Source organism: Protopterus annectens, chromosome 5.part0 (assembly GCF_019279795.1).
Source record: "Protopterus annectens isolate FY-2018-M chromosome 5.part0, PAN1.0, whole genome shotgun sequence".
NCBI lineage: Eukaryota > Metazoa > Chordata > Ceratodontiformes > Protopteridae > Protopterus > Protopterus annectens.
In genome coordinates, this window is record NC_056735.1 from 1,340,773,992 (window position 1) to 1,340,795,541 (window position 21,550).

Genomic DNA, 21,550 nt, shown 5'->3' on the forward strand with positions numbered 1-21,550 from the left:
AGTGGACACATGGGAAGGGTGACATGCCCTGTATTACACACTGTCAAGACTTCATTGTTTCTATTGATGGCCAGTATGCATTTTAATGCACATATGTTTTACCTTGGGTACACATGTTTGTATGACATGGTTTGGCACTATGCTGTGGGTGTGTTACTATCTGTCATTGGTTTGCATTCTGGAAGTGTACACAACCTCAACAGCCTGACTATAACCAATCGTTATGATGATGTCTTGACAACTGACACACAGATGTAGGTAACTCAGTAGCATTTGGATCCATCCGGTACTATACTATACCAGTAACCAGTGGTATTGACCGCCACCTATTCCTGGTACCACTCCTGTTTGACATATAGCCTTCTTAGGTACAAGCAAACACACTAGAGATATGTCCGTCCACATCTGGAAATGCATACAGTGGCCTGCAATGCATTCTCCGGATGAGACACTTATCCTCCACAAGGGTATCATACAGACAGATACCTGTTGTCCAACCCATGCTGTAAAGCTGTAAGCCAAATATAGCATAGTCATCCACATTTATTAAACATTATATCCCGACAGTACCACATAGGTAGTAGCCCCAAACATGTAGAATGGGTACTGATGTGTACATACGACCAAGTGTTATGTCATCTGTCCTTTGGTATTCACATTTCCATAGGTATTATGAAGTCCCCCGGTGTATCACACAACCAATAAGGGGTCTGTATGCATATCCACAAAGTTGTTGTACACCTATAATGAATGTCCATTATTGACAGACTTTGTTGTGTTTGAACATGTCTGAAATATACCCAAGGCATGAACCCTCACTCACACTATTCTATAGAAACTGTCATGGGTATGTGTGACACAGATGACCTAGGCCACAGATCACTACAGTGGCTGGCCTTGTCACAAACATACATATGTGACCAAAGGTCTGAGAAGCAGCAGCACAATCTGTCATAGGTAACAGATGTATTCATGTAGAAAGCAGGCTTCACACCTATGAACTAATTGAGGTCACATGTACATATATGTATTTGCCACACAGATACCTGAAGTGTGCAATGCACATACTGTTGTTATACTGATACAGTAGTAAAAGCTAAACACACAACAGTATCACACACACACACTCAGTAATTGCAGGATTCAAACTCCTACTGAGCTATGTTATGATACTAGAAAAATACACATTAACACAATGCGCTAAATGCTTTATTGGGAGTTTTTATTTCCACTGCTATATTTGTAGGATGCTGACATCATCAGACTTGCCAATAGGAATATAACACTTTTAATGTGTTTTCCTAGTCTCCAAAAAGGGCAATACTCTCAAAGGAAAACACACCCCCCACACCCTCAGCAATTGCAGGATTCAAACCCCTACCTAACTATGTTATAATACTAGAAACATATGCATTAACATAACACGCTATAGGTTTTACTGGGAGTTTTCATTTCCACTGCTATATTTGTAGGATGCTGACATCATCAGACTTGACAAACAGGAATATAACACTTTTAAGGTGTTTTCCTAGCCTCCTAAAAGGGCAATATTCATCTCTCAAAAGAATCACACAGGAACATATACACACCCAGCAATTGCAAGATTCAAACCCCTATCTAACTATGTTGTTATACTAGAGAGATACGCATTAACATGATGCGCTATATACTTGAGTAGGCGTTTTTATTTCCACTGCTATATTTGTAGGATGCTGACATCAACAGACTTGCCAAACAGGAATGTAACACTTTTAAGGTGTTTTCCTAGTCTCCAAAAAGGGCAATACTCTCAAAGGAAATCACACAGAAATATACACCCCCCCACTCAGCAATTGCAGGATTTAAACCCCTACCTAACTATGTTATAGTACTAGAGAGATACGCCTTAACACGGCACGCTAGATGCTCTATTGGGAGCTTTCATTTCCACTGCTATATTTGTAAGATGCTGACATCATCAGACTTGCCAAACAGGAATGTAACACTTTTAAGGTGTTTGCCTAGTCTCCAAAAAGGACAATACTCTACAAGGAAAGCACACAGAAACATACATACCCCCCACAGGATGCAAACGCCTACCTAACTATGTTATGATACTAGAGAGATATGCATTAACATGACACGCTATATGCTTTACTGGGAGTTTTTATTTCCACTGCTATAATTGCAGGATGCTGACATCATCAGACCTGCCAAACAGGAATATAACACTTTTAAGGTGTTTGCCTAGTCTCCAAAAAGGGCAATACTCTCAAAGGAATTCACACATACACATACCCCCACACACACTCAGCAATTACAGGATTCAACCCTCTACCTAACTGACTGACAATGCCAACATCCTGTCAGACAGGCCCAAACATACATACCCACCTCCCACTGACAAGCATGTCATGTTGACTAGCAAGATATGCATTAACACGACGCGCTACATGCTTTACTGAGAGTTTTTATTTCTACTGCTATATTTGTGGGATGCTGACATCATCAGACTACACATAGTACTGTATGTGCACTTAGTTTAATGCAATCCCAGGACTGAGACATGGGGGACAGCAGGTGTTACCAGCTTGAACAGGACTCCACAATTCTTACCTTTTGTGATCTATCTGTGGCACAGTTGCCAATTCATCTAATGACAATACATATTTATGCACAGGTTGTTTATTTTGTGGATACGACATGTGTCTGGGATGTTGGAAAAGGTCTATTCAAAGTGTATGCGGAACATGTAGCTCATTTCATTGATGTATGTCCTGGGTGGCTGCCTTGCAAACAGTCTAGCAGGTTTGGGAAACATGATCTGCCCATGAGCAGACCAAAGTTGGTAGGGTTGTGTGTTTATAGGCTTCCAATAGCTCTGTTTCTGACTTCAATCATGATGGACTCCATGGCCTTGCAGATCAGACTTCATCAGCTTATAAGACTATAGTTCTCATAGTCTGTTGTGCACCAACACTTGTGTAGTGTGCCATATGTTGCTGCAACCCATTCAACAGTTTCATATCCTGTAGAGAGGGTGAGGCTTAACAGACTGTTCAGGTGCAGGGTCTGTTTGTTCTGCAGTTCACTTATGACACATATAGGGGCACAATGTAATCCAATTGAGGCCATGTTTTCAGCTTTGGAAGGAGCTGTTTACCCATTCTACATGTGATATCTCCTGGTATGATGAGTGGGCCTTTTGTCAGTGGGAGGTGGGTATGTATGTTTGGGCCTGTCTGACAGGATGTTGGCATTGTCAGTCATTTACATTTGGTCCTGACTAAGGACATATTGGAGTGTACATTGCTATTTATGACATAACTGAAGGAAGTGTCGGGGTTCTGTATGAACTCCTTCGCAGATAATCTTTCCATGACCTGGATTGGATAGTGTTTGGAGTGCACGTTGTTTATTGATGATACTGATTTCATTTTTTTTCTTTGCTTTTCAACTTTCTATGACCAGCCTAAGTATCTGTAGTACATATTTGATTATGACATGGTTCCAATATATTATATATGTGTCTGTTGTCATATCACTGTCTGCACAAGTCAGGATTGGTGAATTGTGAGAGGTTCCTGGGTTAACACATGCAACTGCCTGATATGTGTGGCCCACTGCTGTACTCAGACATGGCCTAAGTGTGTAAGCATGCCCAGTTTGGACTTTCAGTATGTTGTTGGCTGACATTTGCCTCATTTATTCAAGTGTGTGAGCATGCCCAGTGTGAACTTTCAGTATGTTGCTGTGTGAAGTCCACTACATTTGTTGATGGTGTGAACACACCCAATATTAACATTTATACTATATGAATGTTGTAAATCGAGTTGTATTTTTACTGCAGGGCTCACCATTGTGTCATAACTCTACAGGGATTATGCTGTGCCTGTGGGATTTCCAGGAAACACTTTGCGTAGACTTATCAATATTTCTACATACAGGCTGACCAGTGAAATACTGTCATGGTTTAGTGGTTCAGTATTGTGACTATAGGTTCATAGGTTCATACTAGGCTATCTGCCCAAGGGCATTTATAAGCCTAGCCCATAGTTATTTGGCTTTCGCCACCCCTTTAGTTTGAATAAAACTATGTCTATTATTTTGCTGTGCCTCTGTCAAGCAGTGACACTGAAGTAATCCCTGGGGTATATCTGCGATCTCCCATCCATTGGTCAAGATTCCTCTTGAACAAGGCCAGCGAGGTGCTCTGCCTCACATGTACCGGGATTTTGTTCCACAGCATAGGGAGTCTCTGGGTGATGAATCTGTCCCTCCAGCACGTTCTATTAATAACCGTGTCAAGGTTTAAGTCTCCCGCCCTTGTGGTTCTGAGGGATCTAGATTTTTTGAGGTGAAGCATATTCATCAAATCAGGGTTTGACATGGCCTTATATGTCAGGCACAGGTCACCTCTGAGCAAGCGGCATGAGACTGAATAGAGCTGGAGTTCTTTCAGTCGGGCAGCATAAGACATATTTTTGAGTCCCTTTATCCTTTTGGTGAGGAACTTTTGGGGCCTTTCCAGCTGCTGCAGGTGTCAGGTCAGATACATTCTGAATGGGGCATTGTACTCAATCATAGGTCTAATGAGTGATGAGTACAGGGGACGATGACCTCCCTTGATCTAGATGTGAATCCCTTCATGATCAGGTGGGCAATGTAGAAGGTTTTCCTAACTACTTTAGCAACATGAGTGTCAAACGAAAGGCTACTGTCAACCTGGGTCCCCAGATCCCTGATGACTTCTTCTGTGCTCAGTGGATTGCCACCTATATGGTAGCTAGGGGTAACCTTGTTTTTCCCGAAGGGTATGACTATGCATTTCTTGGCATTTAACTTTAGGCCATGGCTCTGGCACCAGTTATCCATTTCTGTGAGGCCCTTCTGAAGGATATCTGTGTCAGATGTGTTTTCGACTATGGCCCAGTTTGCAGTCATCTGCAAACTTTGTCAGCCATAACCCTCCTGCATTTGCTTTTACTTCAGAAAAGTAGATGCCAAACAAGAGTGGACCCAGGACTGAGCCCTGTGGGACACCACTTGTGACAGGCTTTGAGTCTGACATGGCTCCAGCAACTCTGACCCTGTGGGTTCTGTCACTTAGCCAGTTTGCAACCCATCTTGTGATGTATGGGTTTACATTCAAGCTGATGAGTTTTTCGATGATACCTGAGTGGGGTATTGTGTCAAGGCCTTTGCCAGGTCAAGGTAGGCTGTATGGACTGCCTTTCCTCATCAATGGCCTTGGTGACTGTCTCGAAAAGTCAACCAAGTTTAAAAGGCATGATCTGCCTTTGACAAAGCCAAACTGGGTTGGATCCAAAGTCTGCAAGTTCCCTATGTCTTTATTTATGAGTTCCATTATGATCCTCTCCATGGCTTTGCAGATAAGGCTTGTCAAGCTAATGGGACGGTAATTTCCAGGGTCGGTGGAGGCACCGCCTTGTGAAGTGGGACCACAGTCGCCGCGCCACTCCTTGGGTACGTATCCTGAGGTGAGGCTAAGATTAAACAGCTGTCCTAACTGCGGGTTTAATTCCTTATTGAGTTCGTGGAGCACACAGCCGGGGACACCATCCGGTCCCATGGATGCTGTGTTTTTTGCTTTGGAGAGAGCAGTTCTCACCTGGGCATTGGTGGTGTTTGGGGGCTACAATCCTCTGGTATAGATATCTCTCCTTTGGGGAGGGGGGAAGAAGTTTGCACTGAGCCTGTCAGCCAGTATGTTGGCAATGTGTGTAGGTTCAGTAATCTTCACATCATTTTGAACTAATTCTGAGCATATCTGGGAGTTTCCTCCTAGGTTTCTAACATAGCTAAAGAAGGCCTTATGATTGTCTTTTGAGTCCTTGGCGATTTTTCTCTCAAAATTTGCCTTGGATGATTTTATGAGAGCTCTTAGTTTTTACTTATAATGATCAAAGGTGTCTTACCTTTCAAGGATTTTGCTCTATCTTGTAGTAGCTTCCTCCTTTTGTTGTAGAGCTTGTTTATGGCTGGGGTCCACCAGACTGGATGCTTGCCTTTGGTACAAAGAGTCTTAGTTTTGTTTGGGATTGCCTGATCCATGCAGTCCTGTAGGTGCTGGTAGAATGCATTTGTAAGTGATTCAGCGGTTTGAGTAATGTTTACCACTGGCTCAGGGGCCTTAAAGGAGACCACACTAGTTTTTAGAAGTGTGAAGTCGGCTTTTGAGAAGTTTTTCACTGTGGTCTTTTTATTTCAGGTGGGGGGATGAGGACCTCCAGCGAGATTAGTTTATGATCTGATCTCACCAGTGAGGGTATACTTCGGTGTTGAACATTGTGATCCCATGTTCGTGATGATGAGATCAAGTATGTTTTCTCCTCTTGTGGGGATGGTGACTAGTTGTTCCATGGCATTTGAGTTTATGAACTCCAGGAACCTTTGGGCTAGAGTGTTTGGGCTTGAGTAGTGTTCCCAGTCTATATTAGGGTAGTTGAAGTCACCTAGTATGATGGTGTTTGGAGATACCTTTATCCCCTCCAATGTTTTCAGGAAGGCCATGTGAGGTTCCTGAGTTTGAGAGGGTGGCCTGTAACATGCTACAAATTGCAGAGCAGTCTTGCCTATGGTTAATTGCACCTGGATGGTCTCCGATGCATCGTGCATTGCCACCAACCTTGAGGTGTGGGTGTCCTTTATGAATATGGACACCCCCCTCCTTTCTTGGTGTTGTCCGGATTTTGGGGCCAACGCATGATATGAGGTGAAACCTGATAGTGCTGGGGTGCTCTCAGGAGCCTTGAACCAGGTTTCTGTCACAGCACAGACATCGATGTTCTCCATACTGAGAAGGGCCTCGAAAGTGTGCATCTTGGGATTGAGACTTCTGGCATTGAGCAGCATTACCCTTAGTTTTTTCCTTTTTGTGTTCTAGGGTGGTAGGTTTAGAATTTGAGCCTTGCCTAAAAAGGCACTATGGGGTGGCAAGAGCCTTTGCCAATATCTGAAGCCTAGGGTGACAGGTGCAAGCCGTCCCTTGCGAAGCAGCGTGGCTTGTCCAGCATGTCATCCCAGGCAGACAGACATTGGATCCCTTTGAATGACACCAGAATTTAAGCCAATTATTAAAGCTGATCATCTTATCACTGTATTGTGGCATCATTCTAGGTGAAGGTAGGATACTGCTCAAGGTCAGGGTCATACCTGCCTGGGCTACATAATCAGAGAGCTCCTCAATGTCTCTTTTCATGTAGTCCAAGGAGGTACGTCTCAGGTCGTTGGCACCAGCGTGGACAATGACTGAGTCGTACTTGTACCTGCTGTTGAGAGACCTGAGTGCTTGCGTTATGTGGCGGATTCTAGCCCGACAGGCAGCTTACTGTGACCTTCTCCTTACTCAGTCTGGTGAGCGGGACATCAGTGTGTCTGACTATGGAGTCACCTATGACAAGTATGTTTGGTGTTGTATTTGGCCTTAAGGGCAGTGACTGCTTTGCACACTGATTTTGTTGTTTATGTGTTGTTTGTGTGGTGTATTGAGTTTGCAGTTGCTTGGGTGTCTGCTTTGGAGGCCTCTGCTGTTTAGGTAAATTTTTACTCAGAGCCTCCGAGTATGTCTTAGTGTGTTTATGTGTTTGATTCAGTGGTGTGGTTGAGTTATGTGAGGCTGGTATTGTGGTGTGTGTAGTTGCCTTCTCCTCCTGCCTGGTCTTGCCAGTACTGAGTTGAGAGAGCTCAGCCTCCAGTCTGGCTAAATAGCTGCATCTCTCACAAGTGTTAGTGTTACGTGGGAGGAGGAGAGGGTTGTCCGTGTACATGAGGCAATTGTAACATTGTCTCAGAATTCCCAGATTCACCAACTGGGCAGGAGAGGACGCCAGCATCTGACCCTTCGACATGCTAGAAAGAATTATGAGTTGGTATGAGACAGAAAAGTAGTGGGCTTAGGGAAGTGGGCACTCCTGGGGGGTATTGCTAGTGAGAGATTTGTATAATATAGGAGTGCTTGACCTGCAAAGAGAATGCTTATAAGACAAGGGATATGCTTATAAGACAAGTGCTGAGCTTTATGAGAAGAAAAAGCTATTTGGAACAAATGCTGCACTTTTTAGTGTAGGTGTAAACTGTTTAGGTTCCTAACAGAGCAGTTCTAAGGCAAAACTGCAAAAACAGACTTTGTGGAGCCACAAACAGTTTAACCTTGTTTAACGGCTGCCCGATGCTGCTCTAGTGGCAACTCCGCTAAATCGCTAAAGCACGTTAAAGCGTGCTTGATAGCAGGGGCTGGAAAGAAGCAGGAATAGACCCAAAAGGGACAATAAAACTACAGTTTCAAGTCAGTAACCACCTCTACGGGGGCAGGAAGCTGCTCAATGTTAGTCACTGCCACTGATCAACAGAGATACCCTCCTTCAGCCCAAGCAAAAATGGCCTCACAGAAACTTTCAAACAGTTCAGGAACAGCAAGCCTGTAACTGAACTTTTTTAACTCTCAGAAAAGTGGGAAAAAAAGCAAGATTTTTTGTTTTGTTTTGTTTTTACAGAGATAGCAGAGGTTCACAAGTAATATCAAGTTATAACAGTGCAGTAAATGACCCCACACAAGAGTGCTAGGTCAAGGACAGAAAATATGCAAGTTTTAAGAAAAAAACGATTTAAAATTAAGTGCAAACAGGAAATTCAGCAAACAGCTTTTGGTTGTGCTCGAAATACAGCTACTAATACAGAAATCAAGTTTAGCAAGCCAGAAAATGCTCAAGCTAGGCAGCTATGCAGAAAAACTTAGCAAATAAACAGAGAAAAAATACTTAAAATCTCAAAAGTGGCTCCCTTCTTCTCTCAGCGTGCACAGTGCACAGTATCCTGGGTTTGAGGACTGTCACTGCTTCATATTTTCATACTGGGTAGACCAGACTGCTTAAGGAACAGTAAAGCAAATATGACCATGTTTACCTGCTTTTGCTCAACTATGCCCAACTTTGACCGAACCTGCACAACATTGCTCAACGTTAACCAACATTGATGAACATTGCCCAATATTGCTCAACATTGCCCAAAGTTGTGATACTTAGTGTGTGCAATTTTGTTTACATATACTAAATAGTGGTTAAAGCTGTTTAGCAGTGCTTTATATTGCTGAAAACATGGCAATCATGCCTCAGGTGGTGCTGCGGGGCTGTCTATGTTGGATGCACATATTACACTCCCTATACATGTTTGAAAACAGGTAGTGTCAACTTGGGCATCCCTTTTACTATATGTGTGAGTCAGACAGAGGTATCATTTCCAGGGTTCCTACTGAGCCAGTGTATATGCTATGCGTTGCCTCTTTGCCAAGGCCAAAGCATACTGGGCATGCCTCCTTCTGCCTACTGGGGCTGACTCAGGTTGTTCCTCCTCCAAGTCACGCTCTGCCTGTGATGGCCTTGGCAATGGTGGGGGGCTGTTTGGCCCAGCCCTATGCTGCTCCTGCTGCAGCTGTTTTTGCAGGATCATATTATGTAGCATAGCACATACCATGATTATTTGGGTACATGTAGTTGGTGAGTACTGCAAGGCTCCACCAGATGTGCCCAGGCACCGGAACCGTGACTTGAGCAGACCAAACACATGCTCGATTACATTTCATGTTTGTGCGTGTGCCTCATTATGGCATTCCTGTTCAGGTGTGTGTGCATTTCTGATGGGTGTCATCAGCCACGGCTCCAGTGCATATCCAGCATCCCCCACTAGGTGACCATGAGGGATGTCCCCATTGGCAAATGTCTGGTACAGCTGTGTCAGATGCCAGATATAGGAATCATGGTAGCTTCCAGGGCAGCCAGCACACACATTCATTATTATGCCCTGGGCATCACACACGACCTGGCAGTTGATGGAGGGGAAACCCTTGCGGTTAAAGTAGACCCTACCCCGCTCACCAGCTGGTGCTTTGATGCATATGTGCGTGCAGTCTATTGCACCCACTACCTCAGGGTATTCCGCTATTTGCTGGAAAAGACACATATTGCTGGCCAATACCTCATGGGAATTGGGGAAATATACATGATCACCGACATGTGCTGACATGGCATTCAGGAACTGGTGCGGTACCCTGGATGCTGATGCCTGTGAAATCCCCATCATATCACCAGTTGGTCTCTGGAAGGTACCTGTTGCTAGTATTCTTAGGCCAACACATACCTTGGTTTCCACTGGATGGGTTCCCCTCTGTTGGTTCTGTGAGTGAGGCGTGGCCTGCACAGCTCAACAATTTGCGGCATGAGGTCTCTGTCCACTCTATAGCTCATGTAGCCACTGGTAGGTTACCCTGGGCCTGTACACTCTTCTCCATCTCCTCACTGTGGGTTGCTCAGCAGCATTCGCATTGTCACCACCCTCAGCATGTTGCATATGTCGCCTTATAACAGCAATGGCAGCCCCTAACATTTCTTTGTCTTAGTAAAGCTTTTTCAGTTTTCACTTCTATTAGCTTACTGCAGTGTTGCAGTGTCTGAGAAAAACATAGTGGAAAGTTGCTTGCAGAGTTTTAAGTGCTGGGCTGGGCTGGGCTAGTGTACTGCCTATGTAATTGGCTAATTCAGATTTTTTTCACCTGCTAGCACTGCTACTTCTCCTTGGTTAACTTCCTACTATTTGTTGTGCTTCCTTTTCCCTTTCTGTTTCCACAGGAGGCAGCGCCGTGCAAACAAGCGCTAACACGAGCACACCAGCTCACACACATGCACACATGCTTACATGGCCTGACACTTGCTGACTCCGGCTTAAATGCATGCTGACAGGCGCAAACTCGCATACACAGGTTTCAACAAACTTACACTTGCTTACTCCGGCTTAAATGCGCGCACACAGTCTTACTCAGTTTTACAGGCGCGCACACGCGCGCATACACATTGCAGGCAGGTTTCAACAACCTTACACTTGCTTACTCCGGCTTAAATGCGCGCACACAGTCTTACTCGGTTTTACAGGCATGCACACGCGCGCATACACATTGCAGGCACTTCTACAAGAAACTTTAGTGTTGTCCACGGCATACACCTTCAATTTCCTGCCTTTACCTAGGATACCTGTTGGCACGCCTCTCCCAGTGATGGGTAACTGACAGCAAATACATGCCACTCTGCTCCAATGAGCTTAAATTCTTTCATACATACCCCCCTTGTGATGTCACCTATCTTCTACTCTGATACTCCCCTTATCCTACTCTTACGCTCCATGGACTTTGCTCATATGCCATGTGAAATGGGGATTCACTTTCTTTACCCTCATTTGCATAGAATTGCCTACTAATGCTTAGTTACATCTCTTAGACTGAGCTTCCCCCTTAGCAACCTCTACTCAGTAGCCATGTTGTCTTCAGCCTGCCATTCACTTGTATGGCAGATGTATATTTATAATAAAATATCTATTTTTGGATTTTATTTTATTTTTTTGGGGTTTTACAATGCAGCACTTTTGCGCGACGCTGAGCTATGCTTAAACTTTGGAGATCGAGGTAAAAAAATTATTATTATTTTTTTTTTTTTGCAACGGGTAGAATTCCCGAATTGCCATATATTTGGCCATTGGCATGCTTCCTCAACTGGATGCATCCTTTATTTGGAGCTGTTACAGCTCCATTTTTCTATTTGCAGAACGATAATCAGTTGACAACGGAGTACATTTCTACAAATAACACTACTCTTACACGGACAGGTTAGGGTTTCCTGGATCGCAAATGTACCTCATTTGCATAACTTTCAGCAGCAAATGAGGTCATTTGCATAACCTAGCCCTGTCCATGGAAGAGGAGTTTTAGGAGCTCTCTTGCACGCCCCTGCCGGCTGTTCCTGGATCGATCGACAGACATGTTGGCTGCATGGAGTCTTACTCTACTCTTAGACTCCGTGCAAGCCTTTGTGAATCCGGCCCTCTCACTTTACTACTCCCATTCCCACAATGATGATAAGTGAGTATTTGTTTGAATGCATGCTATCGTTAACAATTTCTTAAAAGGAAAAGTCCTCCTTCTCCTACAATTTAACTTGAGTTAACTCTTAGGTTGCTTTTCTCACTACAGCAAGGTTCCAGTATTGTGTAGGCATGCTTAAATCATGACTTATCAGGGCCATTAGGATCTCTGTTTAACCACAATCTCCAGACTGGTTTTGTCCCTATAGAGTGGAGAACAACAGCAGTCATCCCGCGGCATAAAGGGGGACCATCTACTGACCTTGAAATTTGCAGACCCATACGTTTGACTAATCTCATATGTATGGCCATGGAAAGAATAATAATGGACCTGACAAATAATAACATAGAAGTCCTCTGAATACTGGACCCGACCCAGTTCTGCATTGTCAAGGGCAGGTCATGCCTACTGAATCTGTTAGATTTCTTTGAGAAAGGCACTAAGGCCGTGGATGAGGGTAAAACAGTACATACTTCCTATCTCACCCTAGCCAAGACATTTGACACAATTTCCCACTAGGTATTATAAACTTATATAATTGGGCATAAACCCCTGTGTCACCAGATGGATAGCCAGTTGGCTCATTGATAGGACACATATGGATAAAGTGAGTGAGTCTAGATCCAGCAAGATGTCAGTTACTAGTGGTATGCCACAGGTCTCAGTAAAGGGACCACTCCTGTTCAGAATATACTTCTCTGAAGTCAAAGCAAAATGTGGAAGGCCGCTGGATGGCAAAGTTTGCCAATGACTGCAAGTTAGGAGCAATCATTGAATTCCCCAGTGATGTAAATATCCTTCAGTAGGGTCTAGATGAGACAAATGATTGGTGCCAGAACCATGGACTAAAACTAAATGCAAAAAAATGCATTATCATACCCTTTGGGAAGTCAAATACCTCTGCAAATTACAACATCAATAGCACACCACTTAGAACAGACTCAGAAGTGAGAGTTCTAGGTACACATATAGGTAGGAGCCTGAACTTATACCGCCATGTGTCCACAGTGGTGAGTAAATCCTTTTATGTGGCACAATTTATAAGTAAAAGTATGGCATCCTGATCCAAGGATATTATAGTCCCGCCGTACTCAGCCCTAATTTCTGTCCAATAATCAAGTACAGTGAGCCATTTTCCATGCACTTGACTAGGCACTTACAGCAGCTGAGTGACCTTAGATGTTCCTCACAAAGAAAATACAGGGTGTAAACAACATGAACTATGAAGATAGACTAAAAGCCTTTATTTCTTTACTCTGTTTCCTACTGACTGTTAAGGGGTGACCAATAACTTGACCTACAAGTCACTCACAAATCCAACCCTGATGAAGCTGCTACAAATCTGCAAGACAAACAGCTTGATGGTCACCTGATCTAGGGATCTCAATTTAGTCAATGGCTCAAACAAAACATACTGGAGAGACAGAAATGTGGCTCAGAGATTGCACCTTCTTTGGAATAGGCTCCTTATTCACATTAAGCAGAGCCCTTCCTTGGCCCTTTTCAAATGCACTTTGACTCACAAATTCACACCTGTGGTACTGCCTATATCCCTTATGGACAGGGGTAATCTGTAAGATACTCAATTAATGCACAGGCACAAATCCATAAAATACTTTGTCCCCTAAAGGCCATATAGAAGGTAAAATTGGGTTATATTGGCTAGGCTTTTAAGGGCCCTTCAGCCATTAACCTAGTAATCTCCTATGAGTCTATGAACCTATACCACAGGCACAGAGAAATTTGTGGTCAGGTGTGGCTGACAATCTTATATGGGTAATTAGTCCTGCTGATGTCAATAAAACATCAGCTGCTGTGAAAAAAGACAGAGAGGTGTGAACCTGTTTTCCACTGTCTTTTTTGCAGAGAGGAAAAGAACTTAACATTGATTCACAGCAGCTTCCAGTGTAGCCATGCCTTTCATAGCAGAACAAAGCCATTAGATCAATCAATGGTTCAAAGTCACTTGTCACCTCTTTGGACAAATTTACATAAGTAGCATCACAGTATTGAAATGTTAAGCTTTAAACTTTAAATTTTGTTGATACTGCTTTAAATTTTAATATGACTTAAATCTAGTATCAAAGGTGACTGTGACATTTAGTGAAAAGTCAGATTATTTCCTTGTAATTCATGTAAAGTATCAACACATTTACCGGGTGTGGGGGAGGGAAATGTCAATTTATTTGACTACAAAACTATACTTTAAACAAAGGCCTGCAATTTAGCTACTTATTTGTTTGCAGCTGTATAACTCCTTAATATACTATAAAACAAGCCTTGAGATACACAAAAATGAGGCCGTTCAAGAATAAAAGAAGCAGTCCTGTTACAAAATGTAAATAAAATGACAGTGACTGACACTGAAACCATTATATGCCAATGGCATGGTAATACACTACTACTTCCTTATGTCTATCATGACTTACATAAAGCAGACTTGAAATGGATTATGGGAAAGACAACAGACTGAAGAAAAGCAAGATCACGTTGACATGTCAAGCCCCATTTGCAACCATTTTTCAGAAAACATATTAAAATTATACAAGAGGCAGTCAGAGGGATTTTGATGTATTAAATTAGTTCAAAAAGCAAAGATAGTGTGAAAGAAATAGATTTTTTAGTTCTATGGTAGAGTTTTCCTATGCCATTGTAGTAACTATGGGTTTATCTAAAGAAATATCTGTGTTAGTAAATATAGTGGTCTGATAGTTTTGCTCATGTATTTTCTAAATGCCTCAGATAGGAATTTTTAATTTAATTAACATTTCAGTTATTATATTGTAATAATGGTAATTAATGCTATCATTTAAATGGGCGGCTGTGGTGGTGCAGCAGTTAGCATTGCCACCTCACAGCAAGAAGTTCTCCAGTTTTATCCTCGGCTGGGGTGCCTTCTGTGTGGAGTCTGCATGTCCACCCTGTGGTCATGTGGGTTTTCTCCCAGTGCTCCAGTTTCATACCAAAGACATACTGTAGGTGGATTGGACACTCTAAATTGGCCCTAGGTGTAAGTATGTGCTGTCTGTGGAAGGTTGGGTACCAGGCTGGTAACTCAACACTGTAAAACTCCACTGCCAATCATGAGCAGACAGGTGATCTGCTGTGGCGATCCCTAACTGAGAAAAGCAAGAAGAATGCTATCATTTAAATAATTATTTCTAATTGATTTTTATATTCTTATCAGATCTGTATTAGGTAGCTATTTAGTTAATTACGAATATGTGCAATTAAAAGAGGATGCACACACACACACACACACACACACACACACACACACACACACACACACACACACACACACACACACACACAAAGGTACATAATAGTGGCCTGTGTATCTCAGGACTAAAAGTTTCATTCTTTACAGTAGAGCCCAAGCCCATGTTTATCATCTTCTCTACACAACTTAACCAGAATTATTTAAGTTTATAAAAAATGGAGCACCTTCACTTTAGTGTTGCTACCTACAACAGGTTACATCAGATGACTTGAAAGGAGAAGTCCAAGGTGGTATGAGGACATATACAATACAACATGGATATTTAATCAATGCAGGGATCCCTCAACTTTTTGGTGCTGCTTGAGCAGGTAGTTCTGATAGATATGCAGGAGATTAAATCTGCCTTTGCTAAGCATAAAACTAAGTTAAAACTTATTGGGATCACTCTCATTTGGCAATATCAAGAACTCCTGCATCAGTACCACCAGTGTCCACATAGAAATTACAGGAACTCAAAGAGCTCCACAAATGGTCACAGTAGCTAGAATCTAAACTGGATGCCTCGCAGACTTGGAGCAGGAGGACTATGCAATAGAATGACCTGAGGGAAAATGGGCCAGGAAGTAGTGGCCATTATAAAATGGGATGTTATGCTCCTTCTGAAGTGGGCAGAGCCATGGTAGCTAAGGTGATGCACTGGATCCCATCTCTGAATAAATTGTCCAGTTATCTGAGGAATTGTATCTTTAGATTATTGGTATATACTGTAAGAGAAAAAAATGTGTGGAGAGCCAGGGAATTTTGATAGCAAGTGTGTCTTTCAGAGTACCATCAAATCATAACAAAAATCCTCTTTGAAAGGAAGGATATTTATGTCAGCAATGAGATGTTGCCTGGATCTGTACCTTTAGGTAAACTCTGTCTATTTAGCATAAAAACACATTCATCAATTTTTTTTTTGTCAGCAAAAACAAAAGCCTTTATCTTTATCCTTCCAAAAATAAGAAGCAGCGATTATTAAGGTTTACTGGGGCTGAAAACTTGAAAGTAAAGTGCTAAGATTATAGAAATAAAAAAGTGGGTAAGTTGGTGCAAGTTAATTAATATAACTCTCCAGAGTGAAATGGGAATCTCTCACCACCATTACTGATTCATTCTATGCTCGTTTACCCAAAGGCATGCAGTGTCCATAAGAAATCTTCAATCAAAATCACAGCAGATATTTGATCTGCTAGAAGAAGAATATGGCCTTAAGAAGGAAAGCATATAAGCTGTGCACTTTATAATAATGGACTCCTCCCCCCTTGTGAAGGAACAAATGCTCAAACAATTGCAAGGAAGGACTGAGTTATTGAAGAGGGTCACAGCAGTCACTAATAGTTATTATCTGTATGGCATAAAGTGACTGTCTATGGACATGTAATATAAAGCTTTGTTGCTGGTGGTGATAGTGAAGAAATTAGATACTGTCATTTGTGCTAGTATGCCTGGCTAAGTTTTTGTACATAATTTCAGATTAACCTGTGTATTATATGCCAGCATGACTAGCTATGATATTGTAAATAAATTCTTACATATTGCTTTGCAATATGTTTGTACAGAATGTTTTAAATATTTGAACAGTGTCATTTTACATTTTTTACTGCACATGTTTGTAAAGAAAGATTCTAAAGGAAAACTATCTCAGATTCAGCTGATCTGCAGACGATGTCATTGGAATGTTGATAGTTACTCTGTGTCACTGTCAGAAGCTGAAAGACAGGAAGAGTTGTGATAGTTAGGCTAGTCTATAAAAGAGCCTGGTGAAGACAGCTGAAGTCAGTTGACAGTTACACTTGTCAGTTATAGTTGCCAGTTGTGCTGTGGAGTGATTACCCAGAAAGGACTCACCAAAAACTATAAGCCTGCCTTTGATCTGTTGTAATAATTTAGTTTAGGTCAGTGACAGTGTTCTTTATTCAAGTAGGAAAATTATAACTAATCAGATCAGTTAGAGTTTTTCTGAATGTTGGATTTCTATCCTACAATATTCATTTAATTTTCCTGATGATTGAATTCTGTTTGTTTATTGGAAATTGCTGTTTTATAATTTTTAATCATTTTGCTCATTATTAAATATTTTTGTTAACTTACATGTTGACTGGTCAATCAGTGTTTTCTTTAGTTCTTTGAGAGTGCTTATACTTGCCTTGATAACTTCCCAGGCCACTCCAAAAGCCTGGCTGCTTAGGTCATTTGCTATCATTTGTTTTAACATCTAATTTTCATAACAGGACACCCCTATAAAAAAACATGTAGACTCCCTGATTGCTGGCAGCATTACCATAATATTTTGGGGAAGGAACACAGCTGAAAATCTGTGTCAGGCTTTCCCAGAAGTGTTGGGATCTGTGAGATTTAATTTATCTCAGTGTGAGTGCATCAGAGTTCTTAAACTGTGACACATTGCTCTGAAGTGTGTAATAAGGAATTATATTTGGGGTGGAGAGAAGAATACAGTCCAGTCTTTGGTTATTAGAACATGTTCCTGCTGTGTTCTTAGAGGAAATTGTGAAATATTACTCCTGTTTAAGTAACAGCCTCATGTGGGTGTCAGTAGTGAGGATTGAAACTCCTTCGTTACTGGCCCAGAATAGTAGGGGATATCACATATTGTTAGCAGTTTGGTGGGGTAGTGTCTGAACATCACATTATTTAGTGGCATAAGCAGCAGCAGCCCCCCTTTTCCCATTTTTTTCTACATGGGTTCGGGGTATCGTGTTAACTGTCGACCAACTCTCTTAATTCAGTGCCACTCTCCTGCCTTTTGCAACGCTCGTTCCTGACTGTCACAGATCTTCTTTCACACAGTCCATCCACCTCTTTGCTGAATGTCCTGACTTCCTCTTACCTTCTTCCTGTTTGTCCCAAATTGTCCTCACTAGATTGTATTCTGCTTTTCTGCACATGTCCAAACCACTGTAATCTGTTCTCTTTGATCTTTTCTGCAGTTGGAGCTACTTTGGCTTCTGCACTTATGTTCTCATTTCTTCATCTTTCCCTCAGTGTGCATCCTACCACCCTTCTCAGGCACTTCATTTCCATCACCTCTAACTTCTTCAACTGTTCTGCCTTTACTGCCCAAGTTTCTGTACCACACAGTAGTACTGGTAGCACCACTGTCTTGTACACCTTACCTTTGAGCTTCTTTCACATTCTTCTGTCATAGACTCTATGACAGTTGGCTGTAGCCCCTCTGATTCTAGCTTTGACCTTCATTCAGACTTCCTTTCTCCTCAACCACCCCTCCCAGATACATGAAGCTGTTTAACTGCTCCAATGTCTTCTCTTCTATGTCTATTCTCAGCTTCTTCTGATTTCCTCAATTTTCTGCCATTACCACCTATCTGTGCTTCGTCATGTGCCTTCAGTTTTGCATTCCATTCTCCTATCCTTTGCTGATGTTCTAGCACAGAGTCACCCTTAATGCCACATCATCTCCATTAAGCAACTTTGTTGATCTGTCCCCTCTGACCTGTTTGTTGATGTAGTCAGTCACCAGTATGAACAGCAATGGGTTCAGAGTTGAACCCTGGTGCACACCCATTCCCACTGGGAACCCCATTGTGACGCCGAACACTGTATGTACTTGAGTCATTGAGTCCTTGTACATAGCCTGCACTAATTCTACCAATGTTTCTGGGACTTCAAACCACTGCAGTACTGCCCAGATCAGCTTTCTTGGGACCTTGTCATATGCTTTCTCCAAGTCTAGGAATTTGGTGGCAGTTCAGTGGGATATTAACTGGACATCACATTAATTGGTTGCAGCAGTGTGGGATTATTAATTGGACTTCAGTACCCTGTGGATAGTTGTCATTAGGGTGTGCACTCTCGACAGCTACAAAGTAAACATACAGAATCTCAGTTCACCACAGTTTTATTTATTTTTAGTTAATTAGTCAGGGACAGCAGGCAAAGATGCCAGCAGACGAAATGATTTCAGCCTTAGTTACAGCTTCAGCTCAAACCAGCCAGTCAGAGGATATCCAGTTTGGTATTCAGGATGAGCAGCCTGGTGAGGAGACAGGACAGTTCACCTTTTCTTCAGAGGACCCAAGGATTTGCTGAAGTTAGACAGAGTACACCTGGAGGCCAAACGTCTAAGGAATCAACAGAAAGACTGCGCCTGGAGGCCAAGGAGAGAATGTGACATCTGGAGGCTGATGAAAGAGAGAATCAGCACCGATATGAACTGGAGGCTGAACAGAAGCAGTGTAAATATGAACTGGAAGACAAACAACTGGCGAATGAAGAGAGACTGCATCTGGAGGCCAAACGACTGACGGTTGAGGAGAAACATTGTCAATATAAACTGGAGGTCAAATGTTTAGAAGCTGAGGAAAATGAGAGACAGAGCTGGTATGAAGTGGACCTTCTTACCCTTTGAGAGGGATATAGAGGAAATGGGAAAGGGAATAGTTGCATCCCAGGAGGTGTAAAGGTTATTAAGCTTTTTCCTTAATACAGGGATGGGATGACTTTGATAGTTTTATTCATATATTTGAGAGGATATGTAGACAGTTTGATGTTGGCCATAAGCTTTGGGTTCAGATCCTGACTACCTTATTCCATGGTAAAGCTATTCAGGCCATATCAAAATTGTCTGATGTAGATTGTTTGAATTATGCTAAAGTTAAAAACTGTCTTCTAGATTGTTTTAAACTAACACTTGAAGCTTAAAGAAAAAAGCTTCATGAACACAGATGCAAAGTAGATGAAAGTGTATGTGATTATATTGCTGACTTTAACAGATGAGTGAGTGTCAAGTCACAATTTTTGAGGGACTGGCAGATCTTTTGCTGAGGAAACAAGTCCTCAGTACTTTGCCTGATGACATGAGAATCAGACTGTGTAACTCTGCAGAGGAGTTGGGGAGAAAAGGGAAGCTTTACTTAGCAAGCAGAGCACCAATGCATAAGAAAGGGATACCCGTGCTACACATGGACATAAGGGAACTCATGGAATGGGTTCTATTCCTGTCATGGTATTAGAAACCCAAAAGACTTGGAGAAATTAAAAATCGCAGTCTAAACCACTCCAAAAGAGTACACTAGTAACTGAGGAAACTAATAGGGAAACTAAGTACACTGTTAGGGATTAGACATTTCAATTGTAACCAGAGAGGCCACATAGGAGTCAAATGTCCATTGAGGCAAGATGAGAAACAAAAGGTGAGGTAGCCAGCAAGTGGTGATGACAAACTGCCAGTGGTAAGTTGTTTGGTGACAACAGCAGTGCCAGTCTGTCACTAAAATTTATATCCTATCTTAGTAGATGCTAAAAAGGTCACTGCTAAGAGATACACAGCTTCTGATATATCCATTGTGAGGCCTGCAATGATTAGAGAACAGCAGTACTTGCTTAGACAGTCCACGCAGCCCCCCACATGGAGAGTGCAAGGGGGCTTGCAAAAACATTACATCACGTGAGTTGCAGTAATGAACTGCAAAAAAAGATATCAAAAGTGCGAATGCAATCTTTTCGCTACATGCACTTTGACATTCTGACCTCATTAGTATGCAGGAAGTTGGTATTCGGAGTCGATATTCTGAACAGATTATGTTTTGACGTTTGCTTATGTGATAGTAAACCCATATATATATATATATATATATATATATATATATATATATATATATGGGTTACCTTTAGTACATCGAACGACCACAACATCGAAACCCACTGCATCAACATGGCATAACATCGAAACCTGGAAAACCGATGTTCTCCACACAATAAGTAACCATTCGGCCATCCAGAACTCTAACTCTACCATTTAAACAAACACGCAGATGTGGGGGGTTATGCCCCCCCACACCCCCCTTAATTAATATTCCTACGTCGAGAACACACTACTGTGGGGGTACGGGGCAAAGTTCATGTTGATGGCCAAACAGTTACTTACGGTGTAAGGAATGTCGGCTCGCCGGGTTTCAATATTATGCCATGTCGATGCAGTGGGTTTCGATGTTGTGGCCATTCAATGTACCTGAACACAAATCACTGAAAGCACAATTCACTGAAAACACAATTCACTGAAACACATTTCACTGAAAGTTATATATGGCCTTTTCCCTACTGTAGTATATATTATGTTCGGAAAAGAGTAATATATTGGAATTGCAAGTATCCATGTATATAGTTCAAAATATTTAAAATATGTGTGGGGCTACGCCCCCCCATACTCCCTGATGTGGGGAGCATTGCCCCCACACTCCCCTTTACTATATATACTAACTCCAGGGTCGCACTACAGTGGGGAAAAGGTCATATATAACTTTCGGTGAAATGTGTTTCAGTGAATTGAGTTTTCAGTGAATTGAGCTTTCAGTGAAAAGTGCACACTAATTTGACTTTCAGTGAAATGTGCATTCAGTGAA